General features: G+C 44.1%; 1 protein-coding gene across 6 annotated transcripts in view; it reads left to right on the forward strand.

The window, feature by feature from the left end:
- c2cd5 (C2 calcium dependent domain containing 5) overlaps positions 1-6,000 on the forward strand; it is a 65,270-nt gene that overhangs the window by 38,835 nt on the left and 20,435 nt on the right. The gene's annotated exons all lie outside the window — the stretch shown is intronic.

Raw genomic sequence — 6,000 nt, forward strand, 5'->3', positions numbered from 1 at the left:
AGTTAACAATGTCCATACAGGCTAGAACACTTTACAATGGAAGAAGATACTGGTAGCTTCCAGCTTTGTAGGTAGCTTAAGTCCGGCAGATGGCGATATTGAGTCATTTCATCTTACCGTCCAAACGCATTGTATGCAGCCGGCAATACATTCATATCCCTGGTGGATGAAAAACCATTTTCCAACACCTTGCTAGCGTGGCAAAATGCTAATCACGGATGTTGTACACTGCCCAAAAAAATAAAGGGAACACTAAAATAACAGTTGAATGTGCTGACAACAAAATCACACAAATTATCAATGGAAATCAAATGTATCAACCCATGGAGGTCTGGATTTGGAGTCACACTCAAAATTAAAGTGGAAAACCACACTACAGGCTGATCCAACTTTGATGTAATGTCCTTAAAACAAGTCAAAATGAGGCTCAGTAGTGTGTGTGGCCTCCACGTGCCTGTATGACCTCCCTACAACGCCTGGGCATGCTCCTGATAAGGTGGCGGATGGTCTCCTCAGGGATCTCGTCCCAGACCTGGACTAAAGCATCCGCCAACTCCTGGACAGTCTGTGGTGCAACGTGGCGTTGGTGAATGGAGCAAGACATGATGTCCCAGATGTGCTCAATTGGATTCAGGTCTGGGGAACGTGCGGGCCAATCCATAGCATCAATGCCTGTGTCAATGCCTGACACACTCCAGCCACATGAGGTCTAGCATTGTCTTGCATTAGGAGGAACCCAGGGCCAACCGCACCAGCATATGGTCTCACAAGGGGTCTGAGGATCTCATCTCGGTACCTAATGGCAGTCAGGGCTGTGCGGCCCCCCAAAGAAATGCCACCCCACACCATGACTGACCCAGCGCCAAACCGGTCATGCTGGAGGATGTTGCAGGCAGCAGAACGTTCTCCACGGTGTCTCCAGACTGTCACGTCTGTCACATGTGCTCAGTGTGAACCTGCTTTCATCTGTGAAGAGCACAGGGCGCCAGTGGCGAATTTGCCAATCTTAGTGTTCTCTGGCAAATGCCGAACGTCCTGCACGGTGTTGGGCTGTAAGCACAACCCCCACCTGTGGACGTCGGGCGCTCATTACCACCCTCATGGAGTCTGTTTCTGACCGTTTGAGCAGACACATGCACATTTGTGGCCTGCTGGAGGTCATTTTGCAGGGCTCTGGCAGTGCTCCTCCTGCTCCTCCTTGTACAAAGGCGGAGGTAGCGGTCCTGCTGCTGGGTTGTTGCCCTCCTACGGCTTCCTCCACGTCTCCTGATGTACTGGCCTGTCTCCTGGTAGTGCCTCCATGCTCTGGACACTACGCTGACAGACACAGCAAACCTTCTTGCCACAGCTCGCATTGATGTGCCATCCTGGATGAGCTGCACTACATGAGCCACTTGTGTGGGTTGTAGACTCCGTCTCATGCTACCACTAGAGTGAAAGCACCGCCAGCATTCAAAAGTGACCAAAACATCAGCCAGGAAGCATAGGAACTGAGAAGTGGTCTGTGGTCACCACCTGCAGAACCACTCCTTTATTGGGGGTGTCTTGCTAATTGCCTTTAATTTCCACCTGTTGTCTATTCCATTTGCACAACAGCATGTGAAAGTTGCTTCCTCAGTGGACAGTTTGATTTCACAGAAGTGTGATTGACTTGGAGTTACATTGTGTTGTTTAAGTGTTCCCTTTATTTTTTTGAGCAGTGTATATCGCATTCAGCCAAGCTCAATAACGCAATGCATGCACACACTCCTATTGAATATGCATTCACCTGTATTGTGGATAGGCCTTCTGCTACCACTCAAGACGTAGCTGTCTTGATTTACCCAGTTTTGATTTATCGTTCAAATAAATTACGTAGTTAGGTTAGTAAAAAGTCCAATTGTGATTCATTCATTCATTCATACATGGCTGTCTTTGAAAAATGTTGATGCAAAATGTTTTCTATGTAATGATATTGAACTAAAAAGTTGCCCAGAGCAGTCGCTGAGTTGTTCATTTTGTGACTTTGGCTAATATGCCTTCTTTTTTTTGCAGTGGTATTGAGTAATATGAGGGTATCAAACATTGTGATACTAAACCTGGTATTGGTATCAAAGTAAAAATTCTGGTATCGTGAAAACACTTGAGTATTGTGGGAGCGGTAGATGTGGCTTTGGAACCAGAGGTGAAGTGCAGTGGAAGAGAAGGTGTCTGTCAGACACCTGATTTGAATGTAGACTTTACACCCAGTAAAAGATTGTCAGTGTGTCATCGCAGTATCACCCATTCCACAGAGAGCAGCTGCTTTCTGTCTGTCTGTTGTCGTGTAGTGTTCGATGTTACATGGTTAGGAGAAAGGTTCATCAGACAGTTATTGCAGGCTCTCTTCTGGGATGTAGGGCTGTGGAGGTCCAGGACCATTCAGCAGGCTAGATGGTGCATATACCTGAAATGAACAGTTGTGGAAAAAGATCCCCAAACATTTTTGGGGGTGAAAGAAGTTGAACATTCTTATGTTAATCAATTTCAGACATGAAAACATAATCTATGACTGTAATCGTGTAATTTTATGTATTTGGGATGATTTCAGTGTATTTTGAACACTCGGACGATAAAAAAGAGTGCACAAAAAGTGAACTTGAATTAACTGATTAAACTCTGACAGCCCTAGTATTTTCACCTTAACTTTCAGTACTGTAGAAAAACATTAGGCCTAGTCTAATTTCTAGACTGTAGAGATTCAGTGCCTTCAAAAATTATTCGTACTCCTTGATTTATTACACATTTTGTTGTGTTACAGCCTGAATTCAAAATGGATTCAATATTTTTTTCTCAGGCATCTACACACATACCTACCGTAATTTCCGGACTATAAGCCGCTACTTTTTTCCCACGCTTTGAACCTCATGGTTTATACAATGACGCGGCTAATTTATGGATTTTTCCCGCTTTCACAAGATTCATGCCGCCAAAAAACTGAGCACCGTCACATAATGTGACGTAAATCGAGCGCGCTCAAACTTCCCATCATTCTGATTACGGTAGTCATTTTGTCACCCTCATCATGGCAAAGACACGGAGAAATGCATATGACGCAGCTTTCAAGTTGAAGGCGATCGATCTGGCTGTTGGAAAAGGAAATAGAGCTGTTGCACGGGAGCTTGGCCTTAATGAGTCAATGATAAGACGTTGGAAACAGCAGCGTGAGGAACTGACTCAGTGCAAAAAGACAACAAAAGCTTTCAGAGGGAAGAAAAGCAGATGGCCCGAACTAGAAAATGAGCTTGAAGACTGGGTCAACACACAGAGAGCAGACGGCCGAGGTGTTTCAACTGTGCAGATCCGACTGAAAGCCAAAACAATCGCCACCGCAATGAAGTTTGAGGATTTTAGAGGTGGACCATCGTGGTGTCTAAGATTTATGAGACGTAAAGGCCTGTCCATCAGGGTACGGACGAGTCTGTGTCAGCAGCTCCCTCCCAACTACGAGGAAAAAGTTTCAAACTTCCGCAAATTCACTGATGCAAAGATAGAGGAGCATTCCATCGGCCCGCACGACATCATAAATATGGATGAGGTTCCTCTGACGTTTGACCTGCCTCTCACTCGGACTGTCAACAGGAAAGGCGAATCATCCGTCACGCTGAAAACAACTGGGCATGAAAAAACGCACTTCACCTGTGTTCTGAGCTGCACGGCATCGGGAGAAACGCTTCAACCGATGTTGATTTTTAAATGCATGACGATGCCAAAAGAAATTCCCGAGAGGAATTGTTATGAAAGTCAACAAGAGAGGATGGATGACGGAAGGCCTAATGCATGAATGGCATACGGAGTGTTACGGCAAGCGACCGGGAGGATTCTTTCACAAGAACAAGGCATTGCTCGTGTTGGACAGCATGAGGGCCCACATAACAGATTCTGTGAAAGAAGCCATCAAGAGGACAAACTCAATTCCAGCTGTGATTCCTGGGGGCACAACAAAATATTTGCAGCCACTGGACATCAGTGTAAATCGTGCATTTAAGGTGGCGCACCGTGTTCAGTGGGAGGCTTGGATGACAAGTGGGGAGAAATCCTTCACTAAAACGGGCCACATGCGAAGAGCAACTTATGGTCAAGTCTGCCAGTGGGTCCTGACAGCGTGGAGCATTGTCAAAAATCCACTATCATCAACGGGTTTCGAAAGGCTGCACTGCTGCGTGTTGTTGAGGGCAGTTCAGCAGGGAATTTGCCTCCGGATGAAAGTGACGAGAGCGACAATGAAAACGATCCAACATCGGATGAAGCAATTCTGAGGCTATTCAACTCCGACACCGAAGGAGATGACTTCAGTGGTTTCAGTGCAGAGGAGGAAGATAGTGACCAATGACTTTATTGGTAGGCTACTGTTTAATTTTTGTTACAAGCCGTGTTTCGTTAAAGCCTATTTATTTTTGTTACAAGCCGTGTTTCGTTTAAAGGCTGTGTAAAAGTTAATTTGTTTCAATGTACCGGTAGGCACCTGCGGCTTATAGACATGTGCGGCTTATTTATGTTATGTTTTTTTTTTTTATCAGTTGGTGCGGTTTATATTTAGGTGCGCTTAATAGTCCAGCAATTACGGTAATGATGACAAAGTGAAAACAACATGGTCACGTGAAAATGAAATATGGAAATATCATATTTACATAAACTACCGGTAAGAAGTTTTGGAACACATTCTTATTCAAGAGTTTTTCTTTATTTTTACTATTTTCTACATTGTAGAATAATAGTGAAGACATCAAAACTGTGAAAAAACACATATGGAATCATGTAGTAACCAAAAAAGTGTTAAACAAATCAAAATCCATTTTATATTTGGGAATCTTTAAAGTAGCCACCCTTTGCCTTGATGGCAGCTTTGCACACTCTTGGCATTATCTCAACCAGCTTCATTAGGAATGCTTTTCCAACAGTCTTGAAGGAATTCCCACATATTCTGAGCACTTGTTTGCTGCTTTTCCTTTACTCTGCGGTCCAACTCATCACAATCCATCTCAATTTGGTTGAGGTCAGGGGATTGTGGAGGCCAGGTCATCAGATGCAGCACTCCATCACTCTCCTTCTTGGTCAAATAGTCTTGGGGTGTGTTGGTCATTGTCCTGTTGAAAAACAAATGATAGTCCCACTAATGCAAACCAGATGGAATGGCGTATCGCTGCAGAATGATGTGGTAGCTATGCTGGTTAAGTGTGCCTTGAATTCTAAATAAATCACTAAGTGTCATCAGCAAAGCACTCCCACACCATCACACCACCTCCTCCATGCTTTTGGGTGGGAAATACACATGTTTCTTGGCCCAAGCAAGTCTCTTCTTCTTATTGGTGTCCTTTTGTAGTGGTTTCTTTGCAGCAAATCTCCTCTGAACAGTTGATGTTGAGATTTGTCTGTAACTTGAACTCTGTGAAACATTTATTTGGGCTGAAGTTTCTGGGGCTGGTAGCTCTAAGGAACTTATCCTCGGCAGCAGAGGTAACTCTGGGTCTTCCTTCCCAGTGGCGGTCCTCATGAGAGCCAGCTTCATCATAGCGCTTGATGGGTTTTGCGACTGCACTTGAATAAACTTTCAAAGTTCTTGAAATGTTCCATATTGACTGACCTTTATGTCTTAAAGTAATGATGGACTGTTGTTTCTCTTTGCTTATTTGAGCTGTTCTTGCCATAATATGGACTTGGTCTTTTACCAAATAGAGCTATCTTCTGTATACCAACACTACCTTGTCAGAACACAACTGATTGGCTCAAAGAGTGTTTCTGGGTAAGTCTCTAAGAGCTTTCCACACCTGGATTGTGCAACATTTACCCATTATTCTTTTCATAATTCTTAAAGCTCTGTTAAATTGGTTGTTGATCATTGGCCATAGATGTTCAAGTAGATTTAAGTCAGAACTGTAACTCGCCCACTAAGGAACATTCACTGTTTTCTTGGTAAGCGACTCCAGTGTAGATGCGGCCTTGTGTTTGAGTTTATTGTCCTGCTGAAAGGTGAATATGTCT

The sequence above is a fragment of the Oncorhynchus kisutch genome, linkage group LG22, assembly GCF_002021735.2.
Source record: "Oncorhynchus kisutch isolate 150728-3 linkage group LG22, Okis_V2, whole genome shotgun sequence".
NCBI classification, from domain to species: Eukaryota; Metazoa; Chordata; class Actinopteri; order Salmoniformes; family Salmonidae; genus Oncorhynchus; species Oncorhynchus kisutch.